The following is a 22,462-nucleotide window of genomic DNA, read 5'->3' on the forward strand; positions in this document are numbered from 1 at the left end:
AAGCTGTTTCTTTCCTTTTTTTTTCTGCATCTGCCATTGAGGGGAGAGGAAAACCAATGGGTGCTTTCACAAGTTTTCAACGTTAAGGCGTCGGTCCCACGGCAATAACCATACTACCGGTGGCAGCTGTGCTAACGCTTCTGTTTGCGGTGCAACTGTCGAGTCTGTGCGCGTTCCAGGTATTTCGTTCTTCTTCCAAATAAATTGCCAATTCATGATCACTCTTTTAGCGTAGAATGTGGTATGCATTTTTCAAAACTTAACGTAGAATAAGAAAACAAAAATAGCAAGGTTAGGTATTTTAAAAGGCATACCTCTATGCATTCCAAGTTTCTAGACTTGCAAGGAATCCAAGACGCGTTCTTATATTTTTTTTTTATTGAATGAAGGAAAAACTCGTCTGGTTCCGTGAATGCGTGTTTCTCCTAACTATCACTCTCACATTGTTTTTAATATTTATTCAAAAATAGTTTTTGTTATGCTATTTTGAAGTGTCGTAACTCAATTTCACGTCATAAGGCAACCACGACATTTAAGCAAATGATACCGGTAAACATAGGAACTAAGCATACAAAATATTAAAAGTGCAACTCCAGCAGTGTTTTTGTAAACACCTGTTGATTGTAATAAAATTTCGAAGAATTCTATTCATGCTTTCTTGGTTTTCTCAGATAGCGCTCTGGCACCTGATCTAATTTCTTTTTTTAATGTATGCTAGAGGAACTGGCCTGGATCTCTGTAAGGCTGGTTTTGTCGTATCTATATTAATATTTGTTTTTAAAAAAAAATGAAATCGAGGGACTATTTTCAAGCTTGACTCTGTACGAAAGAAACCAATTTCAGAGAAGGGAACAGCTATTTAAGCAACGGTTCTTTAATTAGAGCTTTCTCTTTCTAAGTAAAATCACTTCCCGTGATCGTAATTTTTTTACAGCATACCAGTTGTCTTAAATATCCGAAAAGACTTTTGTTCTAGCAGACGGCTCAAACGTGCGCCGAGTTTCGAAAGGTGACTGAAATTCGAGGTTGAGAAGTACAGGAAAAGTAGCGCTGATTCTGTCACTGACGCAGAGGGTTCTCGTCTCAAATATTTCCTCGCTCTTCTTCGTCGTTCTTAAGGTAAATCACAGTTAGTCTTGCGAAAAAAAAAAAGAAAAAAAAAAAACGAGAAGCGCGTTACCAGGTTTACAAGGAACTTCTCGAAAGTATCTAGTGCCTATATATAAGCTATTCAATGCTGCCCGCCATGTTCCACCACGAAAGGTGCAATTATTGAACTACATATGACAGCGACGAAGGTCGGGGAATTTCGTTTCCTTCACTTTAAGATAAACGAACTTACATTTTTTTTATGGTTCCAGCTAGCCGCCTCGGTGGCTCCGAGGCGAGAGCGCTGGCCTATGTATCCCCCATGTGGCGGGTTCGAATCCCGGCCGAGGTGCCCGCAATCTGACTGACGGAGGCTTATTGCGGAGGAGGGCGCCGTGTAACCGAGCTTATGAGTTGCACGTCAAAAGATCTCCAGGTGGTCCAAATTAATCCTCAGTCCTCCACTGGGGCGTGCCAGATGCCCGTCGTTAGTTTGGCACGTAAAACCCCCAAATTTGACTTTTTTTGATGGTTCCAGCTTTCCAACCGCGCCGGTTCTGTTTTGTTCACCATTGTGCAGGGATTTGAGATTTTCAGTTTTAAAGTTACTCTACTCGTAGACAGCTTACGGAAAATGTTATGTCCAAACTGCAGTGACTGGGCCTCACGGTAAGGCAACAAACAGCTAGTCATCGTGGATCAAATCTGAGGATCATGAAAAGGGTCTAATAAGCACCTTTCCTACGAAGTGCGTTATCAAAAGCGTTGTACATGGGCGGAACCCTTCCTAGCTTGTCTTTCTTTGGATTACTTTTTATTTCCTTTATTGAAATACGAATAAAGTCTGACGGTCAACTTTCTTGGTATTGGTTTAATAGTGTAACTACTCCATGGGCTTCCACTTTGAGCTTTACACAAACCATGACTCTTGCCCTTTGCAACTAATGATAACCAGCCAGGGCCGACTTCCTAGAAACAGCGTCTCAGCTGAGACTGTGGGAAAGAGAGCAACGACAAAGCCAGCACGCGAGCTGAGCGGGACAAAAGCCGCGTCTCAAGGCACTCCCGCGCCCCACCCTTTGCAGTGCTTTCTTTCACTCAGTGTCAGCTGAGGCGCTGTTCTAGCACGCCGGTCCAGGATCACTACTCGTGAAGTTTCCTCGCGCTTCCTTTTCTTTTTGGGGACTCCCCGCAATCAGCGTTGCAAAACAAAATCAAGCGAGATGCTCAGGGCTGCCCTGCAATGTTCTTCTATGGCCGGGCTAGAGAGTGGTTTTCCTTATGGCCCTCACTCTCGCCTAGGAGCAATGGGACTTCTTTAGCCGCGTGGGGGTGCGACCGTATACCATGCCCAACACCGCCTGAGCAATCCTGAACAATTGTTCCCCGATCACTGCGATTGAATATATGTGCAATTATACTTGCTTCAAATGACTGTGGTGAGCCGATTGAAATAAGTTTCGGCTTACGGTACAAACTCGTTTCTTGAGGAGAAGAAGAGAAAGAGCTATTCCGCATAAGTCCCTGCAGGCAGACGGCCTCATAATCTGTGGGTATAATTACTCTAGAAACTTCTCCAACTCAACCCCGGAGCAAAGCGGTCACCACGTTGACCGCTTTGCTCTGGTCAGTAGGAATTAAGGCACTGTAACTGCGGTAGGGTTACAGCGACCCCTTCGAGCTGCCGCCACAGGGTGCAGGCACTCCCCTTGCATAGGCCGTAGGAGGTTGAGCCTGTCCTCTTTAGCCAAGAGCCGTTTATACTGAGAGAATTTGGTCTTCTTAGGGAGATTTTGACAGGTTGGCAACCAGAGCAGCGTAGACTGACAACTGGGGGATGACTAGTTCCGTCCTCCATTTTATAGCTCGGACTCAAAGGAACTCTATGCGATTTATCAGGTATAAAAGAAACAAGAAAGTAATGCCATCTGGTGTTATCGCAAAATCCGCTGGTTCTAGCGGGCAGCAAGCCGCCCATTGGCCAAACTCTTTCAATATAAACGGCTCTGCTCTAGCCCGGCCATTGTTCTTCCACCTGCTGAACGAGGCAAGCGCATGTTCATTAACACATTCGTATTCAAATCTAAACACGCCAGGAGAATGACTCGGAGGTAAAACTTCCGCTGCAGAACTCAGGAATCGTCGACTCAAACCACTCCGCCGCCCATTTTGGGCCACCGTGTTGCTTTTGGTATTTTGCTCCGCCTATTTTCGACTGGGACCGCAGCCCAAAGTTTTTACCCGCAAAACTGCTATCAATCATTCCGGAACCCCGAGCGGAACAACTGGATACCAAATTCGTCCAGATGGGCCTCTTTTTTCCAAATTTCGGCCGCTTTCGACCGACCAATTGGGCGCCGTCGTTTAGAGGCGCCGACGCCTTGCCGAGTAGAATCGGCTCTCCGAGGAAAAAATGTCGTCTTCCGCGCTCCAATTACGCGGCTACGACCCTGAGGCGTTGGCGTGGACCTCGGTCTCCACCACCGATGACGCAAATTCGACGGTTTTTCCGGAAATTCGGAGTCAAACTTTACTTCAAGTGGCTGCACGCCGCTCACAGGACAAGGCGAAGATGGCGACGCCCGGCGCCACCCTGGCCCCCGGCTCGTCGTTCGGAAACGTGAACGCTCCCGCGACGCGCGCCAGGGGAAGCAAGGGTAAGGCGTTCACGAAGGGGAAGCCGCGCCCAATGCCCAAACCTGTTCCCAAAGACTACGCTATAGTCATCAATCCCCGCGAACGTGTTTCTCTTCACGAGGTGTTCACGGAAACCGGCTACGGCACCGCCATCTCGGCGTACCTCGGGCCGGAACGGGCCCGCGCCATCTCCGTTCAGCCCTCGCGAGACCAAAACATTGTCATCGTGCATACCCCGGACATCGAAGCGGCCGACCGGCTCATCGGGGATTTTGCTGTCAACACTGAGAAAGGCTCGATCCCGCTTCAGGGTTATTTGAGACAAGACGGCGGCAACACGTGCCACAGAGCGATCGTGGTCCGTAATACGGACATAACGGAAACTTTTTAACACCGAGTGTGCTGGCGCGCAGGTACCATTGTGGAAATCCGAAAATTCGGCAGATCCAACAAGGCACGCATCACCTTGGCGGGTAAGGAGAAGCCCCGTTACATGCATTATGACAACATGGTCGTCTCTGTGCAAAACTATTACAAAACTATCCCGGCCTGCGGCCAGTGTGGGGCCGTCGGGCATCGCGCGGATGCATGTCCAATCCTGCAGCCGAACACCTGTGGTCTCTGCGGACTCCAAGCTCCTCTAGTGGAGGGGGTGCGGCACCCTCAAAACTGTGTTCCCCGGTGTTCTGTGTGCGGTGGCGCCCATGCCACCAACTCTCGCAACTGTGCGGCGAAATTCCGCACACCCAAGATGGCCGCCCAAACTGGAGGAAAAAAGAATATGGCGGTCAGAAGAAAAGCCTCCATCTTGGGCCTCCCGGGAACCAGTCTCGCTGGGAAACCTCTAACACCACGAAGCCGGTGCCACCTATCGGAGGTGCTGGAAAGCAATCGTCGACGGAGTCGCCACCACACGACGACCGAGGGTAACGAGCGGCGGAGACGCGTGGCAGGAACAGGTCCTGGTACGACGCCGTCAAGAACGGGAATCAGGTGAGCGGCTCCCGGGCAGGGCTGCTTCTTCCTCCGCACCTGTCACTCCCGTCACTCCCCCCCGCCCCCCCCCCCCCCCCCCCCCCCCCCCCCCAGGGCGCGCAGCGCCGAGCAAGATGAAATAGGAGCACTCAGGGCCCAAAACGAGAAGCTGCTAAAGAAAATTAATGTATTGGAATCCAAAATAAACCAGCTTCCACCAATGGCACGCGAGTTACTACTGCTAATAATAATCTTTATTTCCACCATGCATGTGTCTGAGAAGATGCGGCAAAAGAACACAAAAGAATATTCGGCACAGGCAGATTGGACTGCTTTCGTGTGGGTATGCGAAAGCACTGTAGTCCCTTCGGTGAAATGTTTTCGATATATTGTAACCGACTTAATTTTCGCGAGAACCTAATTTTCGCGAATTTCGCGGATCGCCTACAATTTGCGAAAAATAGGTCCCGCGATCAATTCCGGTAAAATGTGAACACATTGGAATCTTTATGGAGATCCCACCGCGTGGTGAAAATTAGAACCCGTGAAATATTACAAAACTTTAGCTTTTGCCTAAATCGGAAAATATTGAGCCCGCGAAAAATAAATCGTTTACAGTATGTTTTATACATGCATTCAAGTTCTTTCTGCTGACTCCCTGTGTGACACGCGGGAGGCAGCTCACTCGTTTTATACGCATGATGCGGCGCCATCTCCTCTCCATTGGCTGCGGCGTCACATGTCCCAGGACTAACGCACAATAAAGCCCCTCGATATGTTTGCGTTTGTCGTGCAAGTAGCGTCAAATGCGCGAGTGCACGAGACCCGCGTCTCGAGCGGCCCTTGGAAGCGAATGGCGGCGCAGCACTGATTTGAGCGGCCCAAGGAAGCGAATGGCGGCGGAGCACCCGCTCGTAGCACGTGTCTCGCGCGGTTCCACAACAATGGTTGGCGGTACTTGTAAAAAACCGTCTTTATCAAGGGGCTTTAACGCACAAGGCAAAATCTTTAGTCAGCCAAATGGCTGCGACGTGAGGTATGCAATGCCGCACGCACTAGGCACACCTTTAGTCATCCAGAACCGTGGAGCCGCCGTGGCTTCGTGCCAGCATGCCCGGCTCGCACTCCAGAGGCCCGGGTTCGATTCCCACCCTGACCAAAATCTACCAAAGTTTTTTCCAAAGCCACTAATTTATTTTATTTATAGGAATCTCCCTGAGAAATTTGACCTCAATCCGAACATTTTTTCACGTATTTTGTTCTTGGCGCCGTCGGCCATTGTTGGTACCAATGCTCGGTCACGCCGCCGACGACGCCGCACTTTGGCGTAATGGGGTAAATAATCTGTTCGCATCAAAAATGCTTCTGACGAGGCCGTCAGCCCCTTTTTACATTAGCCAACGGTGGGCAGGACCAGTGTGATCATAAAAAGCAATTATACAAAAAATATTCAAAAATACATTAGCTCGTAGTCACAATAATTAATATGACCATCATCAAAAGTTTCAAATATAAATCATTCACATCGACATTATTGAGATGACATTCATTAACATACAATGTCAGCGTTAATGTTGAATTCTCCATTTCTGTCGCATTCAAACAGACAATATCTATAAATATACACGAAACACATTGGCATCTTTTTTCCAACATCAAATTACAATAGAATTCATTATTAATGAAAAAAAATCAAAAGCACTATAAAAAGAACAAATTTTGAAATCTGCTACCCACTCGCGGAGCAATTTTTAAGTATAGGTCACTGGGGCTAAAAATTCGCTTTTACGTTTTTCTTGAACATGCGTATTCTAAGACTTTGGCGTACTATTTCATCAATATTCGGGTAGTTATTTATAAGGTCAGATAATTGTTAATCAGGGTTATTCTAACTATCATCAAAATGATGAGTTTTATAGAGCGCCTCTCTGAAAACCCGTCTTCTAAAAAAAATTCTGCTATTTTTGGTTTTATAATAAATCAAAATGGCAGTCAAAGACTACAAGGTACACAAGCACAAACACGCATACCAAAAGCGCATGGCCATGGTGCATGCTTGGCGCTCGAGTGATTTAACCTGTGACAACAAGCGCACTAAAAGACGTCGGGCTACGTGACGTAGTGTTTCTTGGTTCTGCTTGATTGTCCTCATTGACCTATCATGTCGGCTGCGCTCTGACTTAAGGCTGGTTCACACTGCCCGTTTTCTTACGTTACGTTACGAAAAGTCACCGGGAAATCTGTGCTTCGTATTAGGCGTGGCTACCAATTCAAGGAGATAGCCTGGCACGCAGCGTTCGAGACAGGAATATTTCCGTGACGACGAGCTAGAACGGTGAGGTACCGTGGCAACCAAGGACACAAGGCTCGTCGTAGTGTAGCGTAAGGAATTGAGCTCGGTTCAACTTTTCAGACATCACCGTTTTCTTAAGTTACATCTGAGTCACCGAAACATTCGTGTCTCGAATGTCGCGTGTCAGGCTATATCCTTGAAGTGGTAGCCACGCTTAACACGAAGCACAGCTTTTCCGGTGACTTTTCGTAACGTAAAGTAAGAAAACGGGGCAGTGTGAACCAGCCTTTAAGGCTCATTTGCACTGCCCCATTTTCTTACGTTAAGTTACTTTACGTATAAGTCACCAAAACATCCGTGTCTCGAATGTCGCGTGTCACGCTTTCTCTTCGAACTGGTAGCCTCGCTTAATATGAAGCAGAGAGGTCCCGGTGACTTCAACGTAATAGAAAGTTTTAGAATAGCGTAAAGACCCTTCCGTCAGCACTGCGTACAACGCACGCTAGCTGTCGACGTAACGTTACGGAGCGCGTTGAACGCGCACTTTTTGTACAGCGGAAGGTAGACGCATACATAACGATACGTAAAGACTTGCAGCACCATCCAGATGTGCTCCTGTGAACTGCGTCAAACAATCCAAGGCGGGTATTCGGTCAAGCCAATTTAACACCGCGAATCTCCTCGCTTTGCTACGAAGTGCGTGAATCTCTTTCCAATTGTCTGTTGTAAACGTGTTCGATCTATGGTTCGCTCCACTGGGGACCCCTGCTATCTTATGTTGGCCTCGTTATTTGCTTGGACGCATACAAGCAATAGGTCGCACCGCTCGCGTACCGACCGCACGGTAAACACCTTTTTGGCTTCGACGGCGTCGCCAACGTTCTTGGCTATCGACACCCATCTTAGTGGGCGCTCGAAAGGGTTTGTCGCGTTGATTTCTTTAGGAGGTTGTGGGTCGCCTGTCAATACCGCCCGATCAGGCCGAGTTCCACTCGCTCCGAGGAAGTCACACGGGGAAGCACTACCATTGGGAAAAAGTTTAATCTGTACTTAAGTTCAGAGTCCGATGAAGAGGAGGGCCAAGGCTCTCTAGTGGTCCGGGTCTTCAGTTGGAGGCCTTGCTCGGCACCGGCTCTTTCGTCTGTCTCCAGCTGCAAACTGCGCGTTCCTCGCCCGCCACAAGCCTCGCCCTTTTTCCCTTCTTATTTCTCCTTCTTCCACAAGGTTGAGGCCATCTTCAGTGGTGAAGCGAACCCGTAAAACGCGCGTAGCACTTCCACTGGTTTACCTCACCACCGCCATTTTCCAAACTAAAGTAGCCTCGCGCTTTCCCGTGCGTGACGAGAGCAACGAGAATGGCACGCAGGGGACCGCTGTACGCTCGCAAAAATCGGTAGCGAGCGTACATTTGCATAGCTCGCTGCAGTACGTACGTGTGGCTCATGCGCAGTGCAGAGGACGCAGCGTTAACGCTAACGTAGGGATCTTGCGTTTGCTCTTATACGCAATACTAAAACTCTATTATTTCGTAACGTAACTTAACGTGAGAAAATGGGGCAGTGCGAAACAGCCTTTACAGCGAAAATGAATTTAAACTTTTATGTCGTGCAAAAGCTCTTTCGTTCACAAAATGCTGACAAGGCATGACTTTTATATGTTCTTTGTCGTTTGATAACATTCTTCACTGATTGATTGAATATGTTTTTTAGTTCTTGAATAGTTTCAAGCGATAGCTACTGGCTCGTGTGCCTCTAACAAAATCGTTTTGCCAACCCTGCAGCGCGGAACAAAGCTGGTATCAAAGGACGAAATTTGCCCAACCTGGCACTCTCCCTTGGGTAGATGAGCTAGCTGGGCTCCGCTTCTGGGCGAACTGGGCAATTGCTAGCATCACTGGCACGTTTGCTGTCAGATGTGTCACCGAGAGCACGCGCTGAGCGCTGAACGTGCACGTGCGAGCAGCAGAAAGGAGGTAAGTAAGAGCAGAGGAGGAACATCAGTGCCAGAGCCTTTTATACTGGGAGAGTTCGGCGGTTCTTTGATCCAGCCGCCAGTCTGGCAGCACTGATCAAACAGTCTGGCAACTGTGCGCATCCGCCATGATGTGCCTTGCCGTCTAGCTTGATTGCACCTTTGCATTCAATTGCATTATAATTATAACCTTAAATTGCAAGCTTCACCCTTGTTTGGTGTAAGGCTGGTGGCGGCTGATAAAACCCGTTTGCCCTACTGACTCGAGCCGGCAGTCGGCTCGCTAGAGTCCATGGAGCGAGAGACGACGATGAAAATGATCGTTCTGCGCTGCGCTCTGCCAGACGTTAGATGAAAAAGAAATGGGGGGCTTCTGTGCCGTTGGGTGCTCGAACAACGCGAAAAAGGGGTTCAGGATGTACCGGTTCCCGCAAGGAAAAGAAAACCGCGCAAGGCACAAGATCTGGGAAACCAAATCAAGAAGGGCGGACTTGAAGCCGAGTTCTCGATTGTGCGAGGTAAGTTTATGATTAACGTATGATTAACGTAACAAAATGCTTGATTTTTCGACTTTCTTCTTACGCCAACAAAAGCGCAAACGGCAAAACCTACACGCGTATACAGGGTGTCACAAAAGAAAATTTACACGGTCTTTTTCACCGCAAAAATAAACTAGGCATCGCCGAACGCTCATTCTCCGCCCAAAGGTAGAGCTAGAGGTCACAACCAGATGCCAAAGTTTCAACCCGATCCGATTACTCAATCAAAAGTTATAAGTGATTTTCTGAAAATTTCAATGGGAAAATGGAGCCCATTTTCGCCCGTTTTCGGTTTCTGGTGCCATAGAGCCCCATGTGTTTGAAAACGCCGTCGGCCGCCATTTTCCCATTGAAAATTTCAGAAAATCACTTATAACTTTTGATTAAGTTATCGGATCGGGCTGAAACTTTGGCATCTGATTGTGACCTCTAGCTCTACCTTTGGGCGGAGAATGAGAGTTCGGCGACGCCTAGTTTATTTTTGCGGTAAAAAAGACCGTGTAAATTTTCATTTGTGACACCCTGTACATCGCATGTCAATGGGGACCCACTCGCCGGGAGGCACATCATGGCGGAAGCGGCGCCCGCTGAGTCCGCTAGACCTAGCAGGCCGTAAGCCCCTCCCACCCGCCGAACTCTCCCAGTATAAAAGGCTCTGATCAGTGCCAGGAGCCAGTTTTCTGGCCACACAGATGAGTGCCGCCATCTAATGGTTGAACTAATGGCCTTTTCAAGATGGCCGCCCTCGGACCGCCGCCTTAAAGGGGCGATGCAACAATTTTTGTACTTTGCGCGAATACCGCTTAGAACAGATCCCTGACGTTAATGACCTATGAAACAGGCGTTCATTTTTCACTTCACGCAAAAGAAGTCCCAGAAAAAAATTAAAGAAAAACGGGCAGCGTTCACCCCCTCAACTCGCAGCTAGAACAATCGGCCACGCGATCTGGAGCCGATTATATGCCGCCAATGTTGATCATAGCCACGCGCTGGGGTTGGCAAAGCACAGGACACGCGCTGAGTTCCAGACATTGTTATGGCTCGGCCATTGTCGTCGTTGCAGCGATTGGACGCGAGCGACTACCCGAATGCTTTTCGAGTTAGTAATTATCACGAGCCCAAATCGAGTGCCCACACAGGGCTCGGGTCCAATCTATGAACCGCATTCAAATATCACTTGGGTGTTCTGCGATCCCCAGGTTACGTCATCAAATTTTGCAAAGGAGAGATTGAACGAAAATAATTGCTTTTGTCCTTGAAATTTCACCGCAACAAAGGAGTTTTTTGGCCAGTGGCGTTGCGTGCGAGTATCCTTGAGTCCCGCTGGTGCCAGTAAGCTCGTGTATAGTGAAAAACATTCCAACTGAATATCGTTGCACAGCTGCTTTAAGGATTAGCTCTTAGCGGTATTTAGTGAAAGTACAAAAATAGTTGCACGGCCCATCTTACATGTACACATCATTGGGACACGCCAACATGTTTTCGTCTTTCCTGAACTGTCTCAAAAAGTCATGCCCGAGAAGAGGAGCATTGAAAGGACTAAATGTGACTTATTCTTCCCACGATAAATATGACTACAAGTGTGTACGGGAGAGATACCCGAAAAAAAAAAAGAGTTGTTGTTTCATTGTTTGTTGCTGTTTCATTGTTTCTTTCGTTGACTGATATGTAATTGATCCCCCCCCCCCCTTTATGTACTATCCCCGGAAGAGGACCTTTAAGAGTAAATAGATGAATGAATGAATGAATGAATGATTGAATTTTGTCCGCCACTCAAGGTCTTACAGGCATGTCGTTTTCAAGTTCTTCTCCAAGCTTTCAACACCTCCGTATAAAGTTTACAGCTTTTAAATGCAAAATAAATTAAATGAAAACTAATGTTAAGAAATGACACAAATATAGTGGTCAAATTGATACCCCCAAACGCAGGCGAGAGTCTTTCAGGAATCAAAAATATTCTCTAGAAGAGCGTGGAAGAAAGAAAAAGGGTGGAAGTAGGGGGACGTGTTTTAAGGTATATTCTATTGTAAAGGTTCCACGTCTCCGCATCTTCGGCACAGACAGACCAGACAGCGTTATGCCAGAAACTACTTTGTTGGCAAAATCATTCCTGCCAGAAAGCGCGTTTTTGAGGTGCCAGGTGCTCGCGCCCTTCCTCACGAGGCTGCACTAAGCAGTACTTTTTGTCCCTTAAATGCATGAGTTGCACCCAGCGCGAAGCTTTTGCAGCGTGCATTTTGCACCATCGGATTTGATTTTTTAGCAAAAATATATCGCAATGACTACCAGCATAAAGTGCGATGATGTTACGTGCAAATCATGTTAAACCATAGCCTCATCTATACTCACAAAGCCTGGCAGTTGGACGACGGGGCCACAAAGTGCCCGGTCGCAGATTTCGAGCGTGAGGATCTGGTAGCACAAAGGATTTCTCGGGTAAGCTGGTAGTGAGCGCACAGCTTTTGCAGCGGCGAGGACGCGCGAGGAACGCGAGGAGCACGAGCGGACATTCCATCGCTCGGTAGAAGTGTGTTTCGGCGTCTACCCGCAGCGGGGCGCCCGTTACATGACTCTTGAAAAGTCTCTTGATACTTCTTTTACAAGTAACAGCAACCAATACAAATTACAGAGCACATTCCGCTGGAACAAAATGGTGTCATTCAGTGCAGTCTTCTGCTGTGCGTCGCCATTCGCTTCCTAAAAGCTGCAATGTCATGCACTCGGCGCTTCGAAGAATGTCGCTACTTGTAGGAAGCTCTTATTTAGAGACTTTGTAACTCTCCTCTCATCCGTTGTCTGCCGCTCTACCTTTTCACATCTGCGGCCGCGTCTCATGGCGATCTGCCAGGCTTTGTCAGTATAGAGAAAGCTAAATGGTTAAACAGTTCAATTTTCAGGTGAAATGCGATGCTCTCAAAGGTAGCAAACGTAAACGTCCAAATTGTAAAGTTGTGAGTTTATACATATCAGTCTGGCGATGATATGCGGCAGCCTAATAAAATGTTATAGCGCGCACGGCTGATAAAACAGAGTTGTAATGTGAGTCCCCAAAACAAGTGCAGGTAAAACCGAATATAACATTAGCCTCCCGAGACAGTATTTTGCGAAGTTTCGAGCTTGTGCAAGCCGATGTCCAAACGTGGTTTATATTAGAAGTATATCGTCTGTCCTTTGCCGTATTGATTTGTAATTAGGAATATAATTGCTTGTATCTCAGGTATTTCTCGTTGCATTAAGGCCTTTTGTGTGGGATCAGTTTGAAGAATACAATTTATTATCTCGCTTTCTGGAAATTTTGTGTAGTTGCCTTCAGATCTATTATGTGAGCACACAGTCCTTTTTGGCATACCCCGCGACCCGGTGTTTCACACTGCCAAAACGCAAAAAAAAAAAAAAAAAAGGTTTTCGCAGACTAAGCAGGTGGAGTATTTTCAAATATCGTCCTCCCTTGTCGGTCTGAAGCAGTTATGATAACTTTACACAGAAAAATTTATTGAATTTAAACAAGTTATGTTTAATTACTGCCCGAAGATTTGGCAGCATAAAGAAGGGACCGATCACCTTAAACAAACTATTAAATGAATTTTCGGCTGGGATAAATTGGGATTTAACTAATCACATATCGTTTAGTGCGACAAAGTAAAACTAGTTCACGAGCGTAGAAAGGCTAAAATCTGCTTTTCGGTAAGAAAATTTGAAGATATAGCGGCCTCTTTCGTAGTTCCTTTCGTTCGAAAGCTCTCTCCGCCTTTTCACTGTGATGCATCCGTGGTGCCGAAGCACGACAGCTGAACCCAGCTCCCGCATTGTACACGAGCACTGCGTCACTCGGACGTGTGCTTTCGCCAACAATAAATCCATAGACGAATATTCGAATTGGCGTTCGTGGTCAATGAGTTCCGTGGCGGCACTTATCATTACTTGAAAATGTCAAGTTCCATTGCGTGCTTAAAGAGCACCGTGGAAGCTTGGGGTCATCGCCTCCGGTGCCTAAGCACGTCACGATCACGTGGTTTCTCATTTCGTTTTTGAGGAGAGTAATGAAGCTAAGGAGGAAGAAAGTGAAAAATTATTCATGGTCCCTTTAAACGAATACAGCATAAATAAATGCAGCCCCACATTATCTTATACATGGCGCGGCAAATGTTTTCCCGGCGTTTTTATTTTTGAAAAACACGGCTATAAGTGATTTGAGAGAGCCTCAACAAATGTCTGATTTTGAAGCTGATTTTTACAGCTTTTTATGACGCATATTTAACTTCTCATGCATATAGAAGTCTGTTATTGCTACTTTTATGTGATGAACAAAAAGGTTGTGTCTGGGGGCTGGACAAAAACAAAGCGCGGACAGGTGATTTTGGCGGAACCATGACCATTGCGCACGCAGGCGGTCAGAAAGCCACCAATTAACTAGCTAAATTTCGAGTAGAGGATGAAATACTACTTTGCTCTATTTAATGAAAAAATCACCAATTAGCAAGGGTGACGCTTATTTGTGAGTTGAATTGAACGGCATCTTATCAAGAACAAACTTCAAACGCCAGGTTATGTCGGAAAGGTCCACTGACCTTTCCGACAGAGTTGATGTGTGTACGAAGGTACGTATTGATTAGAATAAACAATTTTGATCACTCTTTTTTGTGTGTGATTATTTGTCTGCATCATGGGGCTGAGTGTGAACAATTGATATAGTTTTTGCGGACTCTAACCAAAGTTTTATTAAAAAACACATAAACCCGACGTTTCGGGACCCGCTCGGTCCCTTGGTCACGGGTGACTGTAGGTGGGGGCGCGGTGGGGAAGGTTGCCCGGGCGTTTGGCCTCGCTAAGCTTTACCCCAGAGGGCGTGAAGTCCAGACATGTACGCGCTCGGGAGAGTGTCCTTGGACCGGTTCATGTTCTTACTCGTTGTTTGGATAAACCAGGACTCTAGATGAAGGCGTTTCCTCCAATGTCCCTCGGTGGCCACGATCTGGGTCTCGTCGAGGGAGAAAGTGTGCCCTATTTTTTTGCTCGGGCTCTGCCAGGGCGCTGGCCTCAGTATCTTTCTTTCTCACGTCGTATTTGTGTCGTCGAATACGATCCGGGAAGTTTTTCGTTTCCCCCAGATAAGCGACCGGGCGATCCGCGCAAGGCACGCGGTACACGAGGCCTTGAGCCGTTTGCCTTCCTGGTCTGTCTTTGGGGAGAGGAAGCCGCCGACGGATGGTAGACACGGGCTTGTGGGAGACGGCGATGCCGTGTTTCCGAAGGACGCGTCCGACGGTCTCGCTCACATTCTTCACATAAGCGAAACAGATCCGATTAGATGGTCTTGAGGTCGGAGTTACAGGGAGGCGGCGTAGGCGTTTGTAGATGTCGTTAATGAACCGCTTTGGGTAACCATTGTTAACTAGATTTAGCTTTGATCTTCTTCACTTCTTCTCGTAGGGCCTCCTCCGAACACACGGACAGCGCCCGTCGGGAAAGGGCGCTGACCACTGAGGCCTTGTGCGATGTGGGGTGATACGACTCGAAGTCCAGGTATCTACCGGTGTGCCTACGTTTTTGGTATACCGTGAAGTTGAGCGCGTCAGAAGCTCTCTTGACGCTCACATCTAGAAGCGGGAGCACGCCGTCCGTCTCTCGCTCCACCGTGAACTGAATCGACGTTTTAACGGAGTTCAAACACTGGCACAGGCGCTCAACCTCACTGGCTTCGACCATGCAGAAACAATCATCCACATACCGGAGGAAGGTCTTGGGCTTTGGATTAAAGCAAGAAAGAGCTTTTTGTTTGATGTACTCCATCGTGAGGTCGGCCATGGTAACGGAGATCGCAGCTCCCGTGGCAGTTGCACTCATTTGCTTGTAGAAGCGTCCATTGAAGGAGAAATATGTGCTCGAGAGACACAGCTCCAGAAGACGGCAGATTTCGTCCACGGACAGACAGGTTCGTTCTGCTAACCCGGAATCGAGGGCCGTCCTGGCCACAGAAAGTGCCAGGGGCACCGGCACACTCGTGAAGGGTGACCGGACGTCAAAGGAAACCAGAGATTCGATGTTGGTCAGGAAAACAAGCGTTGTGATTGCCGCTGAGTTCTTCTACAAAAGATACACTGAGAGGGCTTGTCCTAACAGTTTCTTGACATTCTGAAAATATATTGTTTTTAGCCCAGTTGCCTCATCATAATAAAAATTATATATATATATATAAATATATATATATATATATATATAAATATATATATATATATATATATATTTATATATATATATATATATATATATATATATATATATATATATATATATATATATACGACGATGACCGTCTTCGATAAAGACGGTCATCGTCGTCTTCTTCGTAACATTACCCCCCCGGTGTGGCGGCGGTCGTCCCGACCGCAAGTACAGAGTAGGGTGTGTTATGGTGTGAATGGTTGCAAATAGGGTTTCATGCGGGCGACATGTACGGTGTCGGTGGAAGTCCGGCGAAGGTCAGCCGTTGGTTCGTGGAGCGTCACTTGATATGTGAGGTCTGATAACCGTCGAGTGACGCGGAAGGGCCCGGTGTACCGGTGAAGAAGTTTGGTACACTTGCCTTGGTGCCGAGTGGGTGTCCAAACCCAGACGAGATCTCCAATAGCGTAGGAAACCGGGCGATGGCTCTGGTCATAGCGTTGACGTTGGCGTTGTTGAGAAGAGGCTGTGCGTAATCGTGCTATTTGGCGGGCTTCTTCGGCGCGGCAGACAAGTTGTGCAACTGTCGGTTGGAGTTTTTGTTCGGTAGCACTATATGGCAGAAGGTTGTCGAGAAAAGTCGTTGGAAAACGATGGTGCAGAAGGAAAAATGGAGAATAGCCTTGGGTATCTTGGATTGCAGTGTTATATGCGTAGGTCACAAAAGGAAGCACAGAATCCCATTGTTGTTGGTCTGACTGTAGATACATAGACAACATATCAACGATTGTTCTATTGAAACGTTCAACCATGCCATTCGTCTGGGGATGATACGCTGTCGTTGGTTTGTGTACAGTTTGGCACAGATGTAGAAGCTCCTGAATGACGCGGGAGAGGAAGACTGTTCCACGGTCACTGATAAGGTGCCTGGGAGGGCCGTGGCGGAGAATTACTTGTTTTAAAAGAAAAGCAGCAACGTCTTCAGCGTCTGCGGTACGGAGAGCGGAAGTCTCTGCATAACGAGATAAATGGTCCATCGCCACAATAATCCAGCGGTGACCAGCTTGAGTGGCGGGAAGTGGTCCCAGGAGATCGATTCCGACTCGTTCGAATTGATAACGCGGTGGTGTAAGAGGTTGCAGGAGTCCAGCTGGTGCTTGGGTTGGTTTTTTACGTTGCTGACATTGTAGGCAGGATGTGACATATTTAAAAATGTCACGGTACATTCCTTTCCAGTAAAATGTGTTTCGAACGCGCATGTATGTTTTAAAAAATCCCATATGTCCAGCTGTAGGGTCATCATGTAGAACGCGCAAAATATTCGTCCGGAGGTGTTTGGGAACAACAAAGAGTAATTCGGGCCCCTCGGGGTTATAGTTGCGACGATAAAGTATGCCTTCTTTCAGTGTATAAAGACTGGTCAAACGCTGTTCTTGGCGTGTAAGATGAGCCTTTTTTAGGCATTTGAAAACCTGTTGTAAGTGGGAATCTCTTCGCTGCTCAGAAGCAAAATCTAATGTGGATGTCAAGGAGATTTTGACGATGACCGTCTTTATCGGGCCGCTGGCAATGGGGCTCGCTCCAGCGCGAGGATGTCTTCGGTGTAAGAAGTAATCGACTCGCCTGCAGTCTGGGCTCTTGTAGCAAGTCTATGCGTAGCATCTTCTTTGCGGCTGACGGGACATCCGAAAACATCCGACAGGTTCGCTTTGAAGGCATCCCATGAGGAGATTTTGTCTTCATGGTTATCGAACCACACTTTAGCTGTGTCTCGTAGATAAAACACCACGTTTGCGAGCTTGAGAGTGTCGTCCCATGCGTTGTGGGTGCTTACTCGTTCGAAGCTTCGCAGCCAGTCGTCAACGTCGTCGGTGCCGAAGCCGGCGAACGTCGGAGGGTCCCGTTGGCGATAGGGCACTGAGCCAGGGCGGAGCGCCGGAGTGCCTGCCGCTTCACCTTGTGACATGGCCAGCGCAGGGGGCCGTTGGTGGCTTCGGAGAAGCGTGGTGATTAGCGTGCGGAGAGGTGAAGATGAAAGACCCGCACCTCCACCACGATGTTACGATGGAAATCAAAAGCAAGGACAAGAGCGGTCCGTTTCAGCTTCGATCTTTTTAATCGAACTGCCCGCTCCAGCTCGCGCTGGAGCGAGCCCCATTGCCAGCGGCCCGATAAAGACGGTCATCGTCGTCTTCTTCGTAACAATATATATATATATATGGGTGGTTTCATCTCAAATCGTGCAGGCAAAAAGGGTCGAATTTTCAATTTCGATGAAAAAAATATATGTTATGGCGCCTTTTCTAAAACCGTAGTCGACACAAACCGCAAGTTCGTCGGATTTTTTGTTCTCGACTTATGAAATTTTAAAGAGGCCGCGGCGAAAAGCAGTGTTTTTCACACCCGTCGTGGGTCGGATGTTTCGCTTGATCTCCCGCCATGGATTTTCAGTCCACATTATATTATCTTTTTTGAAGCACTCTTTGGACATATTTAAAAGGCTCCAATACCATGAAATAATTTTAGGCCTTTTGCTTTTTTTCTGAAAAAATGTCAAAAACGCCTCCTCGGTCAATTGTTGACGAACTTTGACAATTAATTACTGGAGATCTACTTGGGTTACACCGATATTTTTTATGTCCACGGAGAGCCCAAAACACGCTCTTTATATTTATTATAAAATGCCTTGGTTGTTTAAAATATCCTTTGCGGTACGTTTACGTTAATATTATGCAAAAACCAAAAAGTACCATTTTTGAAATTGATTTTCTCAAAAAACCCATTTTTTATTTTTTTTATTTTTTGTTCAAATGTAGATATGATAGTTGTCTACACAAAAATCAAGCCTAGAAAGTGTATATTTTGTTTGTATGTTCTACATTTAAGCATCAATATCGTACGAAAACGTGTTTTTACGGCTCGAAATGGACTTGCGAATTGCGCGTCTTCACAAGCTTGGAAATAGTTTTTTCTTTTTTTCAACGTTCCCACATAAAAATGAAATACAGTATTTCCACCCAGATATATTTCTTGATTATTTAAATTTTATTATAGGCGGCAAGCTACATCGGAGGCGTTCCAAAATGAGAAAGCAACACTTATTAACAGAGCAGCAGGTGTCGTAAATTTTTAACGTGTAGGAGTTGGTAGACGTCTTATTGATTCGGGGCCCTCATTGGCCTGCATGAACGTCCCGCCTATTCGGAGCCAGCAGATGACCACGACCTTTCGCGCTCGTTGTGTTAGATGGGACGGCCCGTGACAGTAAAGCGAGCAGCGCACCCTGTGTCACGAGGAGTGAAATGGTATGATTCTGTCGTTGACGCGGCGAACAGTGACAGCCACCCAGGAGGAGTCTGTCAGAGTATTGCACAAGGGAAAGCAAAGGAATCGTTGCCTGAAAGGATGAGGACACCAGGGCCTTACAATGTCGACGGTCAACAACTGTTCTGCCAGCCAAAACAACGCCGCGTGCGCGCTAAAACCGGCGGCGCGAGACAGAAATCCCGCAGACGCACACACGAAGATGGGCCGGTTTCGTTAGGGATGTGGGGGAATTTGAAACCATCCATCCGTGCATGCGTGAAACGATACCGCCTGTTTGCCCTAGCTTCGAGCGCCCTATCCTTACCTTGAAACGGCCGTGCTCTCTCTCTCTCTCCGGGGAGATCCGATAGCACCGAAGGGTTATCTATTAAACTTGAGGAAGAAAACGAAAAGGGAGTGTTTAAGTTTAATTATCCCCACCAACCCGCTCGTTCTGTCCTTATAAAGGGTTATCTCTTTTGGAAACAGCAAAGCCCGGAGACTGACATCAAAACGAGCGTGTTGGTAAATATACTTGTGTTTGTATTCTGCCCGGAGACTAGTTGGGTCGAAGTCAGCCTCCTTGTCAACTATAACCGTTTGTGAAGAGTGGGCTTCCCCCGAGATGAAACGTTAGCGCCGGCTGACGTGTTCTTTTGAAAAAGGGAAGGGGAAAGAGAAAGTTTGAGTAACTGCAGAAACTACCTCGAAAGCTCCTCTCCCGATATGAAGCTTGAAGCATAGTCTCGGTTACCTTCTCGCGTATCGCCTGCTCGAATGTATTCTTCACTTTCTTTCGTACAGCCACTGTTCCGCACAGCCGTCGTGGGTGTGCGTAATAGAGGTAGGAACAGATTCGAGCATCATCTGGACGCCGTCATCCTGCCAGACTTCAATGTCGTGGGACCGACTCGTGCGTGTTTCTTCGCCCCGCTGAACTTTGTTTCTCGGGTGCGGTTTTTTCTTAACATTTTTTTTCAATGTTTTCTTACTAACTGTTTGTTCGCACTGTTCAGTTGTTGGGTTTATTTCGTTATGGCGTAGCGGCCTGGCGGTGATGTAGAGAGCGTGTTCGCACGCATTTGGTTGCGTCCCGTTTAGGGAATGCCCGGGGGAGTTGGTTTTTGTTCTTGCCATGTGCAGCTGAGTTTTCCCGTCTTTATTAAATTATTGATTTTTTTTTTTTTTTTTTTTTACCTTTACGTGCCGTCGACTTCTTTGTCTGACTCTCCACCAGGCGTGGACCTATCGCCTTGCCACCGCTCAAACCTAAATACTTTATTTTTTATTTTTTTTTTTAACGCAATTTTCGTTAAGATCGGAGTTGGGCAATTTAATTCCTATTTATTTATTTTTATTTCCTACCCCTCTCCGAGAAACACTCTCTGTGTGTTTCGGACTGTTTCTGTGTCACCACTTTTGTGTATTACGGAAGTGAAAGGACATTCCCTGGTGACATGTGCGATGTGCGGTGAACAAGCTCCAGTGTTTGGTTTCGTAAATAATTGTATATAATATATCGACGATGTGGTGGCTTTCTTTGTCTTAGTAATATGACAGCTAATAGCTAGTCGTGCTAATTTACTTTGAAAGGTTTATAAATCGAAACAATACAACGTCTGTGCCTTTTGGTTATTGAAAGTCTACTAGGCCTGCTGATTTGGTTAGATATGTATCTCATGGTTCCCGCTCTTATCAAAACATACATAAATATTCAATACCACAAAATCCGTTTATAATTGATTACAAAATGCAGAAGAAAATTCAAGGAAACTTTTTCACAATTCATAGAGACGCATGGGTCGCTACGTCTGACATAGGTCTTGCAAAACAAAGACGTCTTTTTCCGATATTGACGCCTAAATATAAAACATGCAAACAAAATATACACTTTCTAGGCTTGATTTTCGTGTAGACAACTATCATATCTATATTTGAACAAAAAATAAAAAAAAAATAAAAAATGGGTTTTTTGAGAAAATCAATTTCAAAAATGGTACTTTTTGGTTTTTGCATAATATTAACGTAAACGTGCCGCAAAGAATATTTTATACAGCCAAAGCATTTTATAATAAATATAAAAAGCGTGTTTTGGGCTCTCCGTGGACATAAAAAATAGCGGTGTAACCCAAGTAGATCGCCAGTACTTAATTGTCAAAGTTCGTCAACAATTGACTGAGGAGGCGTTTTTGACATTTTTAGAGAAAAAAAACAAAAGGCTTAAAATTATTTCATGGTATTGTAGCCTTTTAGATGTGTCCACAGAGTGCTTCAAAAAAGATAATCTAATGTGGACTGAAAATCCATGGCGCGAGATCAAGCGAAACATCCGACCCACGATGGGTGCGAAAAACACTGCTTTTCGTCGAGGCCTCTTTAAAAATTCATAAGTCGAGAATAAAAAATCCGACGAACTTGCGGTTTGTGTCGACTGCGGTTTTAGAAACGGCGCCATAACATATATTTTTTTCATCAAAATTAAAAATTCGACCCTTTTTGCCTGCACGATTTGAGATGAAACCACCCATATATATATATATATATTTATATATACAAACAAAGGGCATGGTGGCGGGAGGCCGAAGGCGTGGGTATATAACTGAGAAGAAAAAACCCTTAATGAAAACAGGAACAACGGACGATTTAGTCTTCGACGTTTCGGCCTGACGAAGGCCAGGCTCCGGCCGAAACGTCGAAGAATAAATCACCTGTTGTTGCTGTTTTCACTAAGGGTTTTTTCTTCTCAGTTATATATATATATATGTAAAAAAAAAAAAAAAATCTCTTTGCAAGATCTTCTATGAAATGCTTTCCACTAACATTGTATCTAGCACAAATTCGCACTTCCGTCAAACGGTTAGCAGTGACGCCGACCGCGACTCGGACAATGTAATTTACTTTATTGAATACCACACATATAAAGAACAGTTCATTGAACAAACTAAAACCACGCTTTCTCGCAGATTCAACAACCATAATTCTGACGTTAGGTGCGAACCCAACCTTTCAGTATCCAAACATTTCAGCCAGCCGAGAAATGTAATAACGAATGCAAAGTCAGCCATCATGCAGAGGGGCTTCAATACTCAAACAAAAAGTGAAAATCACGAGTCGTTCATATTTAATAAATTTCCGTGCAAAATTAACAAACATGTCGATACTCTTTGAACAATACACAACATTAACAACCATCTGCCGCAACACTTCCGCCCTGCGTAATCCTTTATTTATTATTTTTTTAGGTTTGTACGATCCAGCCTTGAGAATCTGAGGAAGAGATAGCTCCCCTCCACACGAGACGGACATACAAGAGCGCCACCAATGACTCCCTGCAACGTTTCCGCTCTCCGGAATGCACTTTCGAACAGACCCTACAACCGTCGTCCCTCATCGCGACAAACGTGGACTCGTTTGTCGCGATGCCCCATGTGGGCAACTGCCCCATGTGGGCTTCCGTCCTGGAGAAGACAGTGCCACCGCCGAAACGTCG

This window comes from Ixodes scapularis, unplaced genomic scaffold (genome assembly GCF_016920785.2).
Source record: "Ixodes scapularis isolate PalLabHiFi unplaced genomic scaffold, ASM1692078v2 PGA_scaffold3__209_contigs__length_174095766, whole genome shotgun sequence".
NCBI classification, from domain to species: Eukaryota; Metazoa; Arthropoda; class Arachnida; order Ixodida; family Ixodidae; genus Ixodes; species Ixodes scapularis.